At 36.6% G+C, this 23061-nt stretch overlaps 1 pseudogene; it reads left to right on the top strand.

The window, feature by feature from the left end:
- The first annotated feature begins 1901 nt into the window (after positions 1–1901).
- On the top strand, positions 1902–22019 carry LOC140635040 (proteolipid protein 2 pseudogene; annotated as a pseudogene).
- The last annotated feature ends 1042 nt before the right edge of the window (positions 22020–23061 follow it).

The following is a 23061-nucleotide window of genomic DNA, read 5'->3' as shown; positions in this document are numbered from 1 at the left end:
AATATAATGATAACTATAATAATGGTAATAATAATAGAGTACTTTTTGTAATACAGTAAAAATTCTTTTGGGGATCACATTTTGCTTAATTGGGGTTCAAAGTTAGTGTGCTCTAAACAAATGCATTACAAATATTCACATGTAAAAACCATTCTTAGATCTCATACTGTACAAAAACAGGCAGCCAGATTTGATTCACGAGCTGTACTTTGTTGACCTCTGTACTAGGGAATCATTTCATGTTTTCAAGAAGGGGGAGGCAATCCGATCATTATGTTGGTTGCATCTGAATGAGACAAACTAAAGGCAGTAAGAATAGGCAAGAGATAATGAGAACCTGACTTACAATGCCATGGACTTGGGTGGTCATGTTCAAGAAAGCAACTAAAGTGGGTGGAGCAAGAAAGAATCTTGGATCCAGTCCAAATCAGATGGAGTGGCATTAACTACTCAGATGGGTAAACCTGAATCATAAGAAAGGTTTATTCCCTTTTCTATACCTGCCATATGTGGGATCTCTTACTTGAACTAGCAGAAGGGTCCAGATGCCTTTAGGCAAGTCTTGTGTCTGATTGAAGCAGAGTATAAAAAAGCTAAGAGAACCTCCAGAATAAAACATTTGAAAGATAAACTTACTGGGCAAGGAGGGAAGCCCTTCAAACTATTTTTAGGCACTGCAGAGACCCTTTGAGAGCAGAAGAATGATCATTCTCTATGAAGTGGTTTTATAGCTATAGTGAGTCATTGTATCTTTGCAATTCATTGTGCTTGGTTACATAATCTCGTCAACTGTGTCACACTCTCAGTTATCCAACAGATATACTAATAATAGCTTTTAATACTGCATTATGGCGATATGGTATCAGGGGAACATGCTTTCCAAAGAACAGAAATTATGTGCTGTTAAAATTTCATCTTGAACCTGAACCTTATTCACCTAGAATCCAAAGTGAATATGTATGCATGTTTTAAGGAGCAGTGTTTGGGCTTTAGAAATCTCTTTACATGAAGAACCAAGTATCCTCCTTGGACAGTCAGTGTTGGAAGAGTGGGATAGTTCTGAATAAGGTAGTGTCTGTCAATTAAATTGTTCTCCAGCCCAGTTGCCGCAGACTTATGCTTTAGTCTTACGGTACTGGGGACACAATGAAGGAGGGTGTGAAACTGAACTGAGAGATTAAGAACTCTTGGAATTCTATTAATTTCATCAATAGAATGAGACTTGCTCTGGACACAGATCTTGGCACGCTTGACTCAGATATTTACCACCTCAGATATTTACCACCTCTGTGTAGATGTTGGCAGCAGAGTACTTGCATGCCCTTGAAAATGGGGGCCTCCTTAATTTTTGTGCATAGGTAACCTAGTTCCAGTCCTGGTTAACAATCATAGACATCAGTGGTATCAATTTTGAGGCAATTATATGCAAATAGTAGGGGAGAAATGGTGAACAAAGCCATCATAAAAAAGACAGTCACCCCATATGCACTTACAGAATAGATCTTGGGGTGGCTTCAAAAGAATGTGCTTTGTTGCCTCATATCCTCTGTGGCACATGGTGGACTATAAATATAAAAATGATTCAAACAATCACATAAACATTTTATTACATATGAAGACTTAGATATTGTATGGGTATGTGAATTCCCCTTCCACAAATCAAATTATATATGGTGTATTCTATTCCTTCTAGAAAGCTACAGAGAAGTTGCAGATATGCAGCTATGGTATTTCCTACTCGGTGTTTGCTTTATAATGAAGGAAAATAAGCTATTTCTTAAGGAACAGGTGTAGTGCTAGTTAGTTAAGAGAATAGCAAACAGCAATGGGCTGCTGCCCTGGAAACTGCCTGGTATCCTAGCAACAAGCCCATTCATTGCCTGGTCTGCTCCGTGGAGTTCTGTCAACACAGGTAAAGGGCTTACCCTCCAGCACTTAAGTGACAGCCTTTCTGTTTCAGAGAAAAGTGAGGCCCATATATATAAACCTGGAAGTGAAGGAGAAAACATGATTCTGCTAAGCAGCCAGTGATTTGGAAGGTAAAAGGACAGCAATGTAGGAGTTAAATTTATTCACATTTACTTTTCTTCTAGGTGGGCTGGAAATAAGTGTCTTTAACTGTTGGTTCTCCGAAAGGAAGGATCAAAACTTTGGTGGAAGTAGCTAATGCTATGACCTATGGCTCTGCTCCCACCGCCTTCTTTGGGTTAAGAAGTGCAGTATTTTCCCAAAACTTTAGTTGACCTCTGCTTCCATGAGTAGCCACAAGGAGTAGGAGAAAGAGGACAGAACATATCCTGGTGGTGATTTGAAAGTTACAGCTTCCGTTTTTCCACATATTTTAATTGTACTCCCTAAATTCTATGAGAATACTTGAGATTTTTTATTTAAAAAATGTTCAAAATATCTCCTGAGACCCATAGGAAATCTCAAATGATTGGAACTAGCTATGGTATAGAATAGAGAGTGAATTTTCTGAGGGCAGAGCAGAAACTTGATAGGATCTGGGCCCTTAACCTCTTTTAAAAGATTCATTCCTTTCTGTCTCTCTTTTTCCATTTTTTCCATGTTTCCACATTTATTTCATATATGCCAGAAATTATTCTAATCATAATGAATCATCATTGCCTTCTCTATAACTCTAGAGATATAAAAAAAATAGTAGATACCACATAAGCAAGTGGTGAATTTCAATTCAGGAGTGGTAAATTCAACATTAGATCAGATATCTAATCTCTCTTCAGAGACCTAAATGAATTGGAAATTTCAGTGTTGCCAGTTGAAAAATTATGACTTTTCAATGCATTCTCAATAAAACTGAACCTCAAAGAGATTTCTCCTAAAAGAACATCTATATCTATCTTCAAAATTGGGAATAGAGTATATTGAGGAATAGTATTTTTTTCTCCTGATTTGTGTGTGAATGTATATAATTTTAATGTTTGCATAACAAGAAATCAAATACTTTTTTAAATGATTTTATTTCTTGGGTGCCTGAGTGGCTCAGTCAGTTAAGCATCTGCCTTTGGCTCAGGTCATGATCCCAGGGTCCTGGGATGGAGCCCCAAGACAGGCTCCCTGCTCATCAGGGAGTCTCCCCCACCACCCCCCAACTCATGCTCACTCTCTCTTGCTCTCTCTCTCTCTCTCTCCCTCCCCTCTCCTTCTCATTTTTAAAAATTTATTTATCTGAGACAGAGGGAGAGAGTACAAGTGTGCACAAGCCAAGGAAGGGGCAAAGGAAGAAAGAGAGAATCTCAAGCAGACTCTGCACTGAGCACAGAGCCTTATGCGGGGCTCAATCTCATGATCCTGGGGTCATGACCTAAAGAGAAATCAAGAGTTGGACCTCCATCGACTGAGCCACCCATGTGCCCCAAGAAATCAAATACTTAAGTAAAACTTCTATTCCTTTAGAATGGCTCGAACTTTTTATTAGCTGGTGTCATAGTCTAGTAAGTCATATACATACATACACAAAATGTTTTTAAGTTTTTCATAACTAAATCACCAGAAGCAAAAAAAAAATTATTTTAATAATGAATCTCAGCTCTTAGTTTAATTTCTAAAGGAGGTTCAGCTTTTCATTTTGACTTAAGATGATGATACAAAGTTCTAGGAATTGATAAAAACTAACAGGAGAGTAATGAAACAAATCAGAAAATTAGTTTAAAAATTCAAGTGGTTGCCTGAAAAATGTCTTTGGTAACTCTGGAGATAAATGTTTGTAACAAAGAACATGTTGAGTAACTATATTGTTATCATTATGACAACATAGGCTTTTAGGATGAAGTCTTACACAGAGGGAAATAATTTCCTACTTCCAAGCTGGTGACCAACCAACCAATTTAGAGATTAAAACTACAAATGAATTGTATTTTAGCTGATTACATTTAATTAATTAGTAAAAGTAAAGCACAGATGAAAGACCTTTTGTAGTAGGATTGACAAGGAAATAACAAATGATGCTGAGTGATGGTATGAGGCAACTTCCAGCAGAGCACATGGCAGAAGGAGGAAATAATAATAATCACAGATAAAGCCAATCAATATAAAGACAGTGTTGAAGAAGACAAGAACATTTTTGCTAAAAGTGAATACAGGTGTGTCTCTCATGAATAAATAATCTTTTAAAAAAGTGAATACAAAAAAAGTGAATACAGGTATGTTTACACCTGAAATTAATATAAGATTATATACTTCAATAAAAAAATGACTATAGAGAGTCATATATGTGCATGTGTATGTTGCTGATGGCTTAAAGAAACATCCAAATATATTTTATTTTAGCAGTGCCTTTGATTAAGCATAAACAGCAAATTCAGTAGTTATGTCAACTTCTATTTTAGTAACATGTTTAAAGCAGATTACAAATCTCCTAGTAACCATGTAGTCACAGTTCTTCGTGAAAAAAAAAAAAATCGTTTCTCTGCAGCAGTTGGTTCTGAAAGGCAAATGTATTTGTGGAAACAAACTTTAACACCAGGAGGTATTATTTTGTAGGCAAAGTATGTGAATTTCAACTTGCGGTATGCTCGATTGAAGTGCATTTAGTTTTCCAAAGGATGGTTCTGCACAAAGTTAAACAAAAGGTTTAACAAGAGTTTTAAAGTCCTGTTAAAGATTTCCTAAGAGCTCTCATCTCACTTGCTTCCATTTTACTTCTGCTTCTCTGTGGTCACTATTGCTGCGCAAGAAGCAATTTTGCAAGCATTTATATGGCTGTGAGCCATGTATGAGTCAATTAGATTGCCTATTTTTTAAATCTCTCTAACAGTTTATAGAACAGACTAACCCCTTCTCTCACACTGCATCAGGCCTGGATTCTGCCCTTTTGAGGAAGAATTAGACCAAAAAAAAAAAAAAAAAAAGGCATCTCAATGAGATCAGAGCAGAAAGACTATCAAACTCTTCTCTCTCTCCTCCTTTTAAAAATGATATACTCCTCTTGAGATCTATTTGACACACACGTGCAATGCTCAGAAAAGAGTAATTCGTTAGTAACAAGGTCCAACAGGTTCCCCATCCCTAAATATGCCCACCCCAGTCCCTTATTCTTCTATATTTGTTTGTTTTAGCTTCACTAAGCCATGTTGTTTAACAAAATTGCAAATAACTTCCCATGAGAAACCCACTTTTTGTGAATACAGATCTCTATAGATAGAAGAGAAAGTCAGCAATGTGAAACATAGTCTTTTCAATACCACTCTAGGCCAGTATTCAACTGAGCTAAACATCATGGACTAATAAGAGTAGCATGGATAATACATATGAAAACCAAGCGTAGGGGAAAAAATGTTTTTAATTGCCTCTGGAGGCAGATGACTTGCCTTCCTTCCTCTTTTCTTCCTTCTGCCCTTCATTCTTACGTCTGATGAAGCTAATATTAACATTTGCTTGCATTGCCTGAGCACAGGGCAGATGCCTAGGCCATGAGTGATGAGAAGTGGGCTAACAGTGTGCTGAAAATTCAACCTAGGAAGTTCTCTTCACATGTTTACATCTTTTTAAAAATATTTTATTTATTTATTTGAGAGAGACAGAGATAGTGACAGAGAGCACAAGAGGGGAGGAGAGGGAGAAGCAAGTTCCCCATGGATCAGGGAGCCCGATTCAGTGTTCTATCCCAGGCCCCTGGAATCATGATCTGAGCTGACGGAAGACACTTAACCCACTGAGCCACCCAGGCACCCCTCATGTGTTTGCATCTTAAGAACTACTTGGCCTTCCTTGCTAAGATAATTGGATGCTACTTTATTCTACTTTACATTCCGTATCAGACAATACAGCACTTGATATTGGCAATTAGCTACATAGGAACAGGGGATTGGATCTCTTTGTGGTCATCATTACAGCCCAAGTATCTAGCACAGCATGGAACAGAATAGGTACTCAATAAATATTGAGGGATAAAGTGGATTTGGTTTATTTTTCCTAAACATTTACAAATGCTAAAACTATTTGCACTTACCCAAACACACCATGTTTTCCACATCTCCCTATATTTTGACCCATCAATAATTCCGTGTAGTTTCTTTTTAATTAGCCTTCTATCTATAGATTCCTACCTACCCTTCAAGTTTTAGATGGAAGAATAATGCTCCTGTGATGCTTGGGTGGACTCCTCTGTTTTGTGATGTTTCTTCCTACACACAGCACATAGCATCTTGTACATACTGCTCTCTTCTGGCATTGGGATTGCTTATGGGCTTAATCATGGCTGCTCTGTAGGCTATGAATTCCTTAATGGAACATATCTTTTCATCATTGTAACCTCTACCCTAGCATGGGTCTGATTTGTTGGGATTCGGGCAATGTTGATCCAATGAAAACTATTTCCTTTCACATCCCAAAAGTCAGACACCTAATCAAGTAGTTGGGATATAATCTGATGCATCTCAAAGCAGAAACATGATACATTAAGGCCTATAAGAGCACAAAGGAGGGAATAGTTATTCTTTCCTGGATACTGGGATTAGGTTCTACAGAGAAGGTAACATTGACCTGTCCTGGGGATAATGAGAAGGAATTCACAAACTGGGTGATCTTGAAGACAGAATACTATGAGCAAATACATTAAGATTTAAAAGTGTAGCATTGGGGGAGCCTGGGTGGCTCAGCGGTTTAGCGCCGCCTTCAGCCCAGGGCGTGATCCTGGAGACCCGGGATCGAGTCCCGCATCGGGCTCCCTGCATGGACCCTGCTTCTCCCTCGGCCTGTGTCTCTGCCTCTCTCTCTGTGTCTCTCATGAATAAATAAATAAAATCTTTTTTTAAAAAAGTGTAGCATTAGAATTAAATATGTTAAGATTTAAAAGTGTAGCATTAGAATTCTGCTTTTCAGCTAAGATGGAGTAACAGGAACCAGATTTACCCTCTCACCTGCACCAACTGTATAACCAGATAAAATATAAGAAATGATGCTTTCAAGATATTATACATAGGTATCAAAGGGCAATAACTGAGGCAAGGTGGAAAATAAGTAAAATGACACCTATGGTTGTCCCAACTTACCCAGAGGGAGTTTCCAGGCCATTGTTCTAGTAGAAGGAATGGAGGCAGGACCCGCTTCTCTCCCTGACCCAGAAGTCTTGGGAAACTAGGATGCCTGTTGTCCACAAGGAAAAGTACTGGAGCTACAAAGAGAAGTCCAGAGACTGAAGAGATTGCCTCCTGGAGTCTTCAGCTGAGTACTGATTAACATTTATATGTGAAGAAACTACGTGCAGCTGGGAAAAGAACAATGAAATGCCTTGAAAGAAATAATCCCTGGAGTTAGTCCATTGATGGAAATAGTTCCTGTTCTGTATCCAGAGTGGAAATTTGCATAATTAGCAGAATATTGGCCAGAAAGGTTTTGCCTTAGTAATGGGACAAAATTAGCCAGAGACTCAAAGCTGCTCTAGTCTCAACTGCCCCATCTCAAAAGCAATAACTATATATTAGTTTTCTATTGCTGTGTAATAGACTGCCAAATGTAGAAGTTTAAAGCAACACTAAATTTATCTCACAGTTCCCATGGGTCAGGAGTCCTGGTACAGGTTTGGTGGTTCCTCTGTTCTGGGCCTCCACAGGGAGAAATGAGGTGCGGTATTGACTGGGGCTGTGCTTCTCATCTGAGGCTTGGAGTTCTTTCAAGATCATTCAAATTGTTGGCAGAATTCTGTTTCTTGCAGTTGTAAGACAGAGATCCCTGTTTTCTTGCTAGATGTTGGTACAAGACCACTTTCAGCACCCAAGAGCCCTCATAGGCAACAGACCAGTGGGAATGTGGTCTCCTAATGTTTTATCATCTGTATCTTTTAAAGTCTCCTCTGATTTGGTCACCTACCTGGATGATATCTCAATGCCTGGTGGCGTTTTAAATGCAAAAAGAAATATTTAAGACTATTACATTAACAATGGGAGGATAAAGGGATATAAAGACAAGCACAGTTTCTTTAACTGGTAAATTGTCAACACAGTAAACTGATAAGTTGTACGTATATAAGTTGTACATAATAACTAGAATGATCACTGAAACTTTAATTTTTAAAAAAAATATTTATTTATTTATTCATGAGAGACAGAGAGAGAGAGAGAGAGAGAGAGAGGCAGCGACACAGGCAAAGGGAGAAGCAGGCTCCCCGAGGGGAGCCCGATGCGGGACTCCATCCTGGAACTGATCATGCCCTGAGCTGAAGGCAGACGCTCAACTGCTAAGCCACCCAGGCGTCCCTCTTTGTTTTTTTGTTTTTTGTTTTTTGTTTTTTAAGATTTTATTTATTCATTAGAGACACAGAGAGAGGCAGAGATACAGGCAGAGGGAGAAGCAGGCTCCCCACGGGGAGCCCGATGTGGAACTCAATCCCAGGACCTCAGGATCATGACCTGAGCTGAAGGCAGATGCTCAACCACTGAGCCACTGATCACTAAAAATCTATACAAAGAGATATATGCAAATATACCATACATATGTAAAAATGGAATTATAAAAATTGTTCAGGTAACCCATTAGAAAGCCATTAGAAAGCAAAAAAAAAAAAAAAAAGAACACACAGAAAAGCAAAAAAGACAATAAACACAAAACAAAAAATAAAATGGCACATTTAAGTCCTAAAATAACAATAGTTACATTGAGTGCGAGTGATCTAAAACACTAATCAAAACTTACTAAAGAGCTAATATAATTAGGTAGTTTAGTATTGGTAGAAGAATAGACAAATGGATTGATGGAACAGAATAGAAAGCCCAGAAACAGACTTACCTAACTAAATATAGTCAACAGATCTTTGACAAGGGAGCAAAAGCAATAAAATGGAGCAATGAGAGTCTTTTCAACAAATGGTACTGAACATACATACACAAAAATAAATCTGGACAAACCTTACACCCTAAACAAAAATGAACTCAAAAAGATCTCATGTAAATATAAAATGTGTAACGATAATTATAAAATTCCTAGAAGAGAACATAAGAGAAAATGCATGATCTTGATATGGTGTTGAGTTTTTAGATACAGCGCCGAAGGCATGATCCATGAAATGAATAATTAACAAGCTGGGCCTCATTGAAATTAAAAACTTCAACTCTGAAAAATACAATGACAACAGAATGAGCATACATGTCACAGAATGGGAGAAAATATTTGCAAATGCTTTGCACAATATCTGATAAAGAACTCTTATCCAAAGTATACGAAGAAGTCTTGAAGCTCAACAGTAAGAAAGTGAACAATATAATTAAAAAGTGAGCAAAAGACCCAGACACCTCACCAAAGAAGATACACAGCTGGCAAATAAGTATATGAAAAGATGCCCAGCAGCACGTCATTAGGAAGCTGAAAACTGAAGAAATGATGAGATACCACCACATACCTGTAAGAATGGCAGAAATGTGAAACACTGACAACATCAAATGCTGATAAGAATATAGATCAAGGAATGCCTGAGTGGCTCAGTGGTTGAGCGTCTGCCTTAGGCTCAGGACGTGATCCCGGGGTCCTGGAATTGAGTCCCACATCGGGCTCCCTGCAGGGAGCCGGCTTTTCCCTCTGCCTGGGTCTCTGCCTCTCTCTCTGTCTTTCATGAATAAATGGGAAAAAATCTTTAAAAATATATATATAGATCAAAAGAGTCTCCCATTCACTGCTGATGAAGACAATTTGGCAATTTCTTATAAAATTAAACAAACCCTTAACATATAATCCAGTAATTGTATTCCTTGGTGTTTACCCAAAGGAGTTGAAAACCAATGTCCAAACAAAAACCTGAATGTAGATGTTTATACCAGATTTATGTGTAATTGTCAAAACTTGGAAGCAGCCAAATGTCTTTTAGAGGGTGAATAGATAAGCTGTAGCACATGCAGACAATGGAATATTAATGAGCACTTAAAAAAAAAAAAAAAAAGAGAGCTACATGGGGCACCTGGGTGGCTCAGCCTGTTAAGTGTCCCACTCTTGGTTCCAGCTCAGGGTGGTGAGATCAAGTCCCACATGAGGCTCTGGGCTTGGGATTCTTTCCCTCTTCCAATCTCTCTCCTCTTTTGTCCCTCCCACCACACCCATGAAGCATGCACATGCACTGGTTCTCCCTCCCCCCGTTCTCAAATAAATAAATAAATAAATAAATAAAATCTAAAAAAAAAAAAAAACAAAAAGAGGGCAGCCCTGGTGGCTCAGCGGTTTAGCGTGGCCTTCAGCCCAAGGCGTGATCCTGGAGACTCAGGATCGAGTCCCTCGTCGGGCTCCCTGCATGGAGCCTGCTTCTCCCTCTGCCTGTGTCTCTGCCTCTCTCTGTCTCTCTGTGTCTCTAATAGATAAATAAAATCTTTAAAAATTTTTAAAAGAAAAGAGCTATTAAGCTGTGGAAAGATATGGAGGAAGATTAAGTACATATTACTAAGAGAAAGAAGACAATCCAAAAGGCTATACATTACATGATTCCAGCCATATGACACTCTGGAAAAGGCAAAACTATGGAGACAGTAAAAATGTCAATGATTCAGTGGTTATGGGGGGAAAGGCATGAATAGGCACAGCACAGAGGATTTTGAGGGCAATGAAACTACTCTGCATGACACTATTATGGTAAATACATGTCATTAAACATTTGTCCATACCCATAGCATGTAAGACACCAAGACTAGGGATCCCTGGGTGGCGCAGCGATTTAGCGCCTGCCTTTGGCCCAGGGCGCGATCCTGGAGAGCCAGGATCGAGTCCCGCGTCAGGCTCCCAGTGCATGGAGCCTGCTTCTCCCTCTGCCTGTCCCTCTGCCTGTGTCTCTGCCTCTCTCTCTGTGTGTGACTATCATAAATAAATAAATAAATAAATAAATAAATAAATAAATAAATAAATAAATATTAAAAAAAAAAAAAGACACCAAGACTAAACCCTACTGTAAATTATGGACTTTGGATGATAATGATGCGTCACTGTTGGTTCATCCACTATAAAAAATGTGCCACTTAGGTATGGGATGTTAAGTAGAAGAGCCTTTGCATTTTAGAGGCAGGGGTATATGGAAACTTTCTCTACTTTCCACTCAGTTTTGCTGAACCTACAACAGTTCTAAAAAAATTAAAATCCATTAAAATTTTTTCAAAAATGGAGATATTTAGGGGCACCTGGGTGACTCAGTCAGTTAAGCATCTGCCTTCAGCTCAGGACATGATTTTCGAGTCCTAGGATTGAGTCCCGTGTAGGCTCCCTGCTCAGCCGGAAGTCTGCTCTCCCTCTCCTTCTGCCCCTCCTCCCTTCACAGGCATGTACTCTCTCTCCCTTTCAAATAAGTAAAATCTTTTTTAAAAATGAAGATATTTAAAACTGCTCTTTGTGAGTTATTTAAGATGTTTTACAGCATGTCTAAACTTGATTTCTCAGCCACTCAAATGGTTTGGATTTTCAAATTATTTCATATATTTATAATGTTAGAGGATACCATACTTTCTTTTTATCAGATAAGAATATTCCTTCAAGGAGGCAAAAGAACTATAAAAACATAAATACATAAATATACTCATGAGATATGTGATGTAATTATACACAACATATGTTTTTGAAAACCCTTAAAAATTATATAAATATTTAGTTCTTCATACTAGATACTAGAGAAAGGAAAATTTTTTGTTTCCTCTTTTAATACAACTGAAAATAGTACAGAGTCTTTACTTGTATATTAAGACAGACACACATACACAAATACACTTAACACATGCAAATTCACAGACTATGAAGTCAGAGACCTTGTTCAAATTATGTTTCTGTCATCTACTGACTTCCTGACATGTATACATTAACTCCTATTCTGAGGCTTAATGTCTTTATCTATAAAATGGAGATATGTCAGAAGGTTATAATAATTAAAATGAAATAATAAGATAAAAGTCTAGAAATACAGAAGGCACATAGTAGGGGCCTAATAAACATTGATAAATATAACAAATATTCATTAAAATTATAAATATTAACTGTTATTACATTCACCCATCACCTTTCTGAAATTTTATTCCATGTAATTTATAAAGGTTTTTTTTATAATTTATAAAGTTTTAAAATAAATAATATATCTTAGTGAAAAAGAAAATTCATCTCTATGAAAAAATTTTTTAAATACTTAGATTTAAATTTTTAATATTTTGGAATGCTTCTATTTAGAAATCTGATCATTACATATCAATAGTGAGAAACAGAATAATGAAATGAACAATCCACTTATAAATAATTGCATTTTTATCTTTCACAAATGCCAATTTTTGGTCATCATAAATGCATTTTTCCTTTCCCAATTGCCTGTTCAATGAAAAATGCATAAAACTCCAGTTTATTTAGAGTACAAGCAGTTGAGACAAATAATTGAAAAAATTTTACACTTCAAATTTGCAAAGAAAATCCCAATCAAAATTAATTCAAAATAGGCAAGCTGATTTGGAGAACTTTTTAAAAAATTATTTTTAGTTTTGTAACTATATTTTTTAAGGTTATATTTATTTGAATTTTTATTTTATTTTTTAATTTAATTTTGAGTTAATCAACATGTAGTGTAATGTTGGTTTGAGGAGTAAAATTTAGTTATCACTCACATATATAACACCCAGTCTCATCATGAGTTAAAAAAGTTTTTTTAGATTATCCTTTCAATAGTGTTTCTTATAGCTTCTATGAACAGAGTTCATGTCAATACATGGTGTTCAAAAACATGATGTTGAACCCACTAAAATCCTTAAATTATTCTGAACAGTGTAAGCAATTCATTATAATTTGTGCTAAATAAAATTATTTTAAAATGTAATTTTTTGTACTTTAATTCTTTTTGTCAACCTTACATATTTCAAAAACCACATATACTATAAGTACAGACTTCAAAACTATGCTTTGCAAGGGGGCACCCAAGTGCCTCAGTTGATTAAATGACATACTCTTGATTTCAGGTCAGGTCATGATCTCAGGTTCCTGGGATTAAGCCCCATGTGGAACTCAGTGCTCAGCAAGGAGTCTGCTTAAGGATTCTCTCTCCCTCTCCTTTTGCCCTTCTCCCATGTCCACTAGCACATTTCTTCTCTCTCTTTCTCTCAAACAAATCTTAAAACAACACCACCAACAACTATACTTTGCAGGGTAAAATAGGTGAAGAGGGTTAAAAGTTACAAACTTCCAGTAATAAAATAAGGAAGTCATGGGGATGTAATATACAGCATAGGGAATATAGTCAATACTATTTCAATACTTTTGTATGGTGATGGATAATAACCATTCATGGTGATCATTTTGCAATGTATAAAAATATTGAATCACTATGTTGTACACCTGAAATTAATGGGATATTGTATGTCAATTATACTTCAATTAAAAAAAATACTAAGCTTTACGTAGACTAAAAAGCTGGATTGCACAGTAAGACTATGTTCCATCTGGCCTTATCTGAAACAGAAAATAGTATGGACAGGTTGAATCATCTTGTTGAAAATAGAAAGCAGAGGAATTAATATAAAGGAGAAAGGACATTTAAACATAATTTTCTTGTAGGGTGCCTGGGTGGCCCAGTTGATTAAATATGGGACTCTTGGTTTTGGCTCAGGTCCTGATCTCAGGGTTGTGAGACTGAGCCCCACACTGGGCTCCACACTCAGCGCTAAGACTGCTTTAGATTCTCTCTCCCTTTCCCTCTGCCTCTTCGACTGGTGCACTCTCTCTCAAATAAACAAATAAATCTTAAAAATATAGAAAGATAATCATGATATGGTTTCACTCAAATGTGGAATATAAGAGTGAAAGGGATTAAAAAGGAAAGGAGGGGAACTGAGTAGGGAAAAATTAGAGAGGAAGACAAACCATAATAGACTTCTAACTCTGGGAAACAAACAAAGGCAGGGAGGAGGGTAGGGGGATGGGGTAACTGGCACTAAGGAGGGTACATGATGAGATGAACACTGGGTGTTATATGTTGGTAAATTGAATTTAAATAAAATATTTTTTAAATCTTAAAAAAGTATTTACTTGCAATACATGTAAGTCAAATCATTATTCTATATGCTTACACATACATAGTGCTGCATATCAATTATATGTCAATAAAACTGAAAGAAAAAATTTGCTGAAATGCCAACTCTTTCTCTCCACAAAGCAAAAAAGGAACTTGAAAGAAATACAAGCAAAAAAAAAAAAAAAAAAAAGGAAAAAAAAGAAAAAAGAAAAGAAAAGAAATACAACCTAATTAAAGTCATCATCTTCCCCAGCTAAAACTAAATTATTAAGGTGATAAATCTTGTTGGTATTATAAAAGCAGTATTAACAACTAATATTAAAGGTTTACAATTTATTAAATTATTTCCTATCAATTATCTTATTTGTTTCTCACAGCAACAGCTGATGTAGGCACTATCATAATTCTCATATTCCAGGTGAAAAATCTTAGATTCAGAAGGATACTCCCCATTTTAATCATTTAACTTTTCTACCAAATCACAACAAAGATAGTTTCCCCTTTCTCTAGGCAGTAAGAGTTGTTTTCTGGTTTGTAGTGATTGTTTTAAAAGTCCCATCCTGGGGAAATAACAGTCATGTATAGGTGACAAGAGGATACTATTTCCTTTACCATTGACACAGCAAGCTACGATGGCCAATGTTGCCTTGTTAGGACTAAAAACAACCTAACAAAACTCTCCACTATTTTGAGATCCAGAAATAGATATCAAGTCAATCCTAGCTCCCTCAGGAATTTAGGTTGGCATTTAGGGAGTGGGAGTGTGTATACTCTGGCATTAGGGGTCACTCTGATGCTCAGTCCTTCTGATGTTTACTTGAACACTAGTTTTGGGGAAAAACAGGACAAGGAAACAGGCTAGAAGTCCCAAAATGGATGAAAAAAATAAAGTGTTCCATACAGAATTTCAGTTCATTGAAGCTATTATTTCAAATAACCATCATAGAATGCTCTCTAAAATTTTTCTCTTTTGCTAATGTAAGATTGCTTTGTATTTGGAGGGCATATATTTCAGTCACTACACAGTTTTCAACTTGTTCTGTAAGCCAAACAGTTCTCTTTTTAGAAACTCGTAAACTGCATAGTTATCTGGCAAAATTAGATTAAGGTATGTGACTGGAGAGTGTGAGATGGAGTAGTTCCAGTTTACAAATCTGGAGAGCTTATCTTGAAAAATATTGTAAAAAGAAGTATTAGCATGGATAAAGAGAGACATTACATAATTATAAATGGGTAACATCAAAAAGATGTAACAATCCTAAATGTATGTGAACCTAACAATAGGGCTTTAAAATATATGAAGCAAAAATGAATAGATCAACAGGGGAAACCCACATTTATACATGAAGTCATCAGTACTTCTTTCTCAGAAATCAATAGAACAATTTAATAAAAAAAAGCCAATAGAGTATGAAAGAACAATACTTTCAATCAACTTGATCATATTTACTTGTATAAAATATTCTACCATTGGCAGAACACATATTTTTTTCTTTCTTTTTTAAGATTTTATTTATTAATGAGAAACACACACACACACACACACACACACAGTGACAGAGACACAGGCAGAGGGAGAAGCAGGCTCCATGCAGGGAGTCTGAGGTGGGACTCGATCCCAAGTCTCCAGGATCAGGCCCTGGGCTGAAGGCCACGCTAAACCGCTGAGCCACCTGGGCTGCCCTACATATTTTTTTCAAATGCACATGGGAATATTTACTAAGATAGACCAAAGTCTGGACCATAAAGCAGATCTTAACGAATTTAAAGAATTAAAACTCTACAAGAACAGGGAAATTCATAGAGACGAAGTAAAATACAATTGTGAGGGGTTGGGGGTAAAGAAGACTTTTTGCTCAAAAAGTGCAGAGTTTCTACCTGAAATAATAAAAAAGTTCTAGAAATAGATGTGGTTATAGTTACACTGCATTGTGAGGATGTGGAAAGCCACTGAATTGTACAGTTTAAAATGATTAAAATGGTAGATTTCATATTATGTATCTTTTACTACAGTAGAAAAAGTCAATTGGAGAAAAAAGTCACATACACGGTATGTTATGTAACAGAACAAAATTAAACAAGAAAACAATAGAAAGGTATCAGGAAAATCCTCAAATATTTGTAAATTAAACAACACATTTCTAAATAAACCAGGTGCCAAAGAGGAAAGTTCAAGAGGAGTTAGAAAATATTTTGAACTGAATGAAAATAGAGCATATAAAAATTTGTGGAATGTAACCAGTACTTAAAGGGAAATTTACAGAAGAAATGCCTATATTAGAAAAAAAAAAAAAAGGTCTAAAAATCAATAGCTTTTAGCTTAAGAATCTAGGGAAAAGTAGGGGGTGCCTGGATAGCTCAGTCAGTTAAGCATCTGACTGGATTTTGGCACAGGTCATGATTTCATGGTTGTGGGATCAAGTCTCACATCAGGCTCCACACTTTTAAAATTTTAGCAAATGAATCGAGCAATATATAGAAAGGAAAACACTTCACAATAGATTTGGGGTTTATCCAAGGAATAGAATGCTAGTTTAACATTTAAAAATCTCTGTAATTTACCATACCAACAGAATACAAAAGAAAAACCACACAATCATCTCAAGAGACACAGAAAAAAAAATCTATACTTGAATTTTTAGAAAGCTTATGAAACTAAGAATAAAAAGTAACTTCCCCATTTTATTAGGAAACACCTATAACTAACCTAACAGTGAAAGACTGAATGCTTTTCTTTATGATCAGGCATAAGAGAAGGATGTCCACCCTCACTGTTTTTAGCTAACACTACACTAGAGGGCCAACCCAGTGCAATTAGACAAGAAAAAGAAATATTATAAATACAGATTGAAAAGAAATAAATCTCTCTCTGTTGACTGACAACAAATAGAAAATCTTAAATAATATATAACAGCTACTGGAACTAATAAGTGACTTCAGGAAAGTCTTAAGATTCAAGGTCAATATATAAACATCAATTCTACTTCTATAAAGTAGCAAAAACTATTAGAAAGTGAAATGTGAAAACTATACGATAGTGGGATGCCTGGGTTGCTCAGTTGGTTAAGCATCTGACTTCAGCTTAGTTGCAATCTCAGGGTCTTGGAATTGAGGCCCATGTTGGGCTCACTGCTCAGAGAGGAGTCTGTTTGTTCCTCTCCCTCTGTCCCTCCCCTCTGCTAATGCTCACATTCTCTATCTCTCTCAAGTAAATAAATAAAATCTTAAAAAACAGATAATTATGTGATAGTATAAGAATATGAAATATTAAAAAATAATATGAAATATTTAAGTATAATCTACATATGCTAAAAATTATAAATTATTGATATAAGAAATAAAAGACAACCTAAATAAATGGAGAGTATATTATATTCATGAATTGGAAGGCTTTTTAGAATATCAATTCTCCCCAAATTAATCTATAGTTTTAATGTAATCTCCATTGAAATCTCAGCAGAGTATTTTGCAGAAATTAACAAGTCAATTCTAAAATTTCATAAATAAGCAAAGGACCTACAATAGCCAAACAACTTTGAAATGGGAAAACACCTACACTACTTGATTCAAACTTACTATACATTTATGGTTGTCAAGACAGTGTAGTACTAGAAAAGGATAAACATACAGAACCATTGAATAAAACAGGATTTAGTTTTATACAAACTAAATTGATTTTGACAGAGTTGTCAAAGAACTCAGTGGTGAAAAAAAAGTTTTTCAGCAACTGGTGACTAAACAATTTGGCAACTATATGCAAAACTAAAAGAATTATCTTTTTGTTGTTGATTTATAATATTTTCTTATTGTCAATTAATATACTTTGTGTTATTTTAATTTATTTAAATTTGTCAAGATTTTTTTTTGCTTCATGTATTTTATTTTATTTTTTAAAGATTTTATTTATTTGAGAAAGAGAGCATGTGACAGAGAGAGAGAGAGAGAGAGAGAGAGAGAAAGTGTGTGCACTTGAGGGCACAAGCAGAGGTAAAGGCAGAGGGAGAATGAGAGGGAGAAGCAGACTCCCTGCTGAGCAGGGAGCCTCTCTTGGGGCTTGATCCTGAGGCTTAGGGATCATGACCTGAGCCGAGGGCAGACACTCAATGGACTGAGCCACCCAGGAGGCCCTGCTTCATGTATTTTATGTAAAGTCTCATTATTAGGTGTGTACCCAATTAGGATTGTTCTTGGTAAGTGACCATATTATAAATCTCTAATGTCCTTTTTTTGTCCTAACAATATTCTTTGTTCTGAATCTTAATTAGATATTAAAATAGCCACTCTAGGGGTACCAGAGTGACTCAGGTGGTTAAGAGTGCACCTTTAGCTCAGGTCATGATCTCAGGATAATGGGATGGAGACTTGCATTAGGCTCCTTGCTTAGCGGGGAGTCTGCTTCTCTCTCTCTCTCTGCCCCTCCCCCAGTTCATGGTCTCTCTCACTCTCTATCTCTCAAATAATAATACATAAAATCTTTTTTTTTTCATAAAATCTTTTTTTAAAAAAATAGCCACTCTGGGGGTGCCCGGGTGGCTCAATGGTTGAGTGTCTGCCTTTGGCTCAGGGTGTGATCCCGGGGTCCTGGAATAGAGTCCCACATCAGGCTCTCTGCAAGGATCCTGCTGCTCCCTCTGCCTATGTCTCTGCCTCTCTCTCTGTGTCTCTCATGAATAAATAAATAAAATATTTTTAAGCCACTTTGGCTTCCTTTTGATTATTGTTTACATAATATGTCTTTTCCATCCTTTTATTTTTAATCTGTTCTTGTATTTAAACTATGTTTCTTGAGAAGAGCATGTAGATTTTTTAATTCTTTTTTTTTTAAAGATTTTATTTATTTATTCATGAGAGACACACACACACAGAGAGGCAGAAACACAGGCAGAGGGAGAAGCAGGCTCCATGCAGGGAGCCTGATGTGGGACTCGATCCCGAGACTCCAGAATTACGCCCTGGGCTGAAGGCAGGCGCCAAACCGCTGAGCCTCCCGGGTTGCCCAGATTTTTTAATTCTTATATGACCATTTTGATCTTTTAATTGGTGTGTTTACCATATAGATTTAATATAATTATTTAACATAATTATAATCCATGTGTTTGGTTTTAGGTCTATTATTTTGCTCCATATTTTTTTGTTCCCCTTTCCCTTCTTTCTTGCCTTCTTTTGGATAGTTAAATAGTTTTAGCATTATGCTGTATTTTTCTATGGAAGAGTTTCTCTACATCAAAACTATTGGTATTTTGGACTAGATAATTCTTTATTCTGGACAACTACTCCATGCATTGTAGGATGATTAGCAACATTTCTGACTTCTATCCACTAGATGCAGTTACACCCTTTCCCACAGTTATGGCTGTCTCTATGATGCCATTTGTCCCCTGATGGGCAAAACTACTGCAAATTGAGAGCCACTGTTTTCTTTCTTTTTTTTTAAATTTTCTTTATTTATTCATGAGAGATGCAGACAGAGATAGAGAGGCAGAGACACAGGTAGAGGGAGAAGCAGGCTCCATGCAGGGAGCCTGACATGGGACTCGATCCCGGGACTCCAGGACCACACCCTGGGCCGAAGGCAGGCGCTAAACTGCTGAGCCACCCAGGGATCCCCCCACTGTTCTTGATAATACAGTAATTTTTAAGTAATATGTAGAAATTTACATAATTTAACCATAACCACATAAATCCCTTACTCTCTCCCCTTATGTTATAGTTGTCATGTGTTTTACTTTTTTTTTCATGTGTTTTACATTAACAGGCATTATTTTTTTTTTTTTTAAAGATCTGAGAGAGAGAAGGGGAACACATAAGCAGGGGAGGGACAGAGAAAGAGGGAGAAAGAGAATCTCTAGCAGACTTGCTGCTGAGTATGGAGCCTAACTCTAGGCTCCATCCCACAGCACTGAGATCATGACCTGAGACAAAATCAAGAATTGGATGATTAACTGACCAAGCCACCCAAGTGCCTCTAAATTAACATGCATTTAAAACCTTATCAGACAATGTGAAATTTTTCCCTTCAATAATTATACGTATTTTGGGGGTTCCTGATTGGCTCAGTTAGGATAGTGCACAATTCTTGATCTCAGGGTCATGAGTTCAAGCCCCATGGTGGGTGTGGAGCCTACTTAAAAAATATATCAAAAAATAATAGTTACATATATTTTGAGGAACTTTAAAAAAAGGATTCACTATTTACCCAGATATTACTGTTTTTATTCTTCTTTCATTCTTAAATTTCTAGGTTTCATCTGGTATTGTTTTCCTTCAGTCTGAAGAGCTTTCTGTATCATTTCTTTTAGTTGGCCATGGGTTCTTTTAGATTGTCTTCATCTGAGAATAAAGACATAAAGATTTATGTCTCCTTTATTCTTGAAGGATAGTTTTGCTGGGTATAGAATGCTGGGTTAACATTATTTACTATCATTTTAAAAATGCTGTTCTACTGTCTTTTGGCCTTCATGGTTTCTGAAGAGCAGTCCATCATCATTAACATCATTGTTCTCCTATATTTGTCATTTTTCCTTAGCTACCTTTAAGATTTTTTTCTTTACATTTAGTTTTCAGTAGTTAGATTATAATGTGTCTGGGTGTGGTTTTCTTTGAGTTTATTCTGTTTTATGATCACTAAACTTCTTGAATATGCAAGTTAATGTCTCTCATCAAATTGAGGAACTTTTCAGCCATTGTTTCCTCAAATTCTTTTTCTGCATCAATTTATTTATAGGACTCCGTTGTTATAAATGTTAGACCTTTGATATAGTTCCTTGACTCTCTGAAGTTCTATTCATTTTTTTTCCAATGTATTTTCCTCTTCGTCCTTCAGACTGAATGATTTCTATTAATCTAGCGTCAAGTTCACTGACCCTTTCCTCTGTCATCTTCATTCTGCTATTGAGGTCAGCCAGCAAAATTTAAATTTCACAGATTGTATGCTTTAAAATGATTTCATTCTTTTTCTAGAATTTAATTTTTTTTGCTGAGTGCTTTTATATTTCTATATATTTTATTTAATATATATTTACCTTATGGAGCTTATTATTATTACAATCTATTTTTTTAAAGTCTTTGTCTTATAATTTCAGCATCTGTGTCACCTTAGGGTTTGCACCTATTCATTATCTTTTCCCTTAAGAATTGGCCACATTTTGGGCAGCCCCGGTGGTGCAGCAGTTTAGCGCCTCCTGCAGCCTGGAGTGTGATACAAGTCCCACGTCAGGCTCCCTGCATGGATCCTGCTTCTCCCTCTGCCTGTGTCTTTGCCTCTCTCTCTCTCCCTGAATAAATAAATAAATAAATAAATAAATAAATAAATAAATAAATAAATAAATAAAAAGAATCGGCCACATTTTTTGGTTGTTTATCAGGTAATTTTGGATTGTATTCTGGACTTTAAGAATATTAAGTTGTGTAGATATGAATCCTGTTAAAAACCTCTAAGGTATTTTATTATTATTATTATTATCATAATCATCATAATTACTGTTTTAGCAGGTAGTCAACCAAGTCAACTTCAGATTGCAAGTTTTTAAAACCACTTTTTAGACAGAAGGCAAAACGGCTGGGTGTGCAGCATTCTGGAACCCTCCATCAAGCCTGCAGATCCTATGTGCCTCCAGGAACTCCAGGCCTCATCATGGTGGAGGCTGAGCACCTCTCAGCCCGTGGCTGCTGGACTGTCTTCACCAACTTCTTATGCTCCAGAAAAGGAACACTCCTGTGTGCTGAGATGATATTGTGCCTGGTGATTCTAATCTGGTTCAGCCTCTCAACACCAGCATACTCCTCTCTGTCAGTAGTTGAGATGATCCTTGCTGAGATCTTCTTTGTCATCTACATGTGTGACCTAGCCTCCAAGATACAATACTGGTCTTGGATTGATTTCTTCCGAACCCTTATTGCAGCCACCCTCTACCTCATCACCTCCATTGTTGTCCTTGTTGAGGGAGGAAATCGTTCCATAATCATTGCAGGAGTACTGGGCCTCATTGCTGTGTTCCTCTTTGGCTATGATGCCTTCATCACCTACCCCTCAAGGTAATAAAGACATAGAGCAGCACTGACTGTGTTGGTGGATTCCCTTTTTTCCCTGAGACCTGGTTGATGGTTTGATTCTTAATTCAATTCTCAAAGCTTTTGCTAGGCAACTTTGGATCTGTCCTATGCATATACAGCTCAAGAGTAGACTAGGGACTGGTATAGTTTCTTACACTATACATTAGGGCAGCCTCTTCTTGACCTCACTTCCTTCCAGGTTTCCTCCTATGCCCTCTGCCTCACAGAGGCCCTTTTACCCAGTTCTTTGTGCAGAAAAGTGAGATTTCTTTTTAGAGTTTTACCTGCTCCTATCATTGCTGCTGAGCAGTTCTGCATGCAGGGCCTGCCCATGGGGCAAAGCCACAAACCAAAAGAGGGGAAAAAAATGGAACACTCATTCTTAAATGTGTTGCTTCTTCAAGTTTTGACTCCACTCCACTAACTGCCTGATTTTGTTTACTTTTAAGAGTCCTTGTGTCATTGTTTTTGTGTATTTTGTTGAGAGTTTTTAGTTGTATTCAGAGAGATAGATCATAATGGATGTACTCTAACTTTATCAGAAATCAAAGTCACATTTCAACAGTAGATTTAAGAAAAAAAATTTTGAGGATGTTTGTAAAGATATGTAAAATTAATATAATGGAAGACTAAGGTCTTGGTGATCACAGAGCCCAGTGGAACTCCTTCTCAGTAGTTGCTTGGGGTAGGAAGGGGGTAAGTGTGCTAAGTATAGCCAATACCAATCAAGTGTATTCTTAAAATAACTGACCAAACACAGACCTCAAGCATTCTAGTTATGCTGAGACATCTTGATGCCCTTTCTCATACTCTTCTTCAGCGGGTAGCTTGCACAAACATCCTTTAGTGATGTCTAGAATAGTGATTTAGAAATTATGCTATTCAGAACTCTAGGCATTCCATGGAGCCCATTTAGGAACAAAAGTAGTGCAGAGAGGGCATACTGTTTGATGCCACTCCCTGCTTCAATTAGAGAAGTCTACTTTTTTTTTAAAGATTTTATTTATTTATTTGAGAGAGCAGAGTGAGAGAGCATGAGTGAGGGC

This window comes from Canis lupus, chromosome 6, assembly GCF_048164855.1.
Source record: "Canis lupus baileyi chromosome 6, mCanLup2.hap1, whole genome shotgun sequence".
NCBI classification, from domain to species: domain Eukaryota; kingdom Metazoa; phylum Chordata; class Mammalia; order Carnivora; family Canidae; genus Canis; species Canis lupus.
Note: the sequence above shows the minus strand (reverse complement) of the source record. Positions and strands in the feature narration are given on the sequence as shown.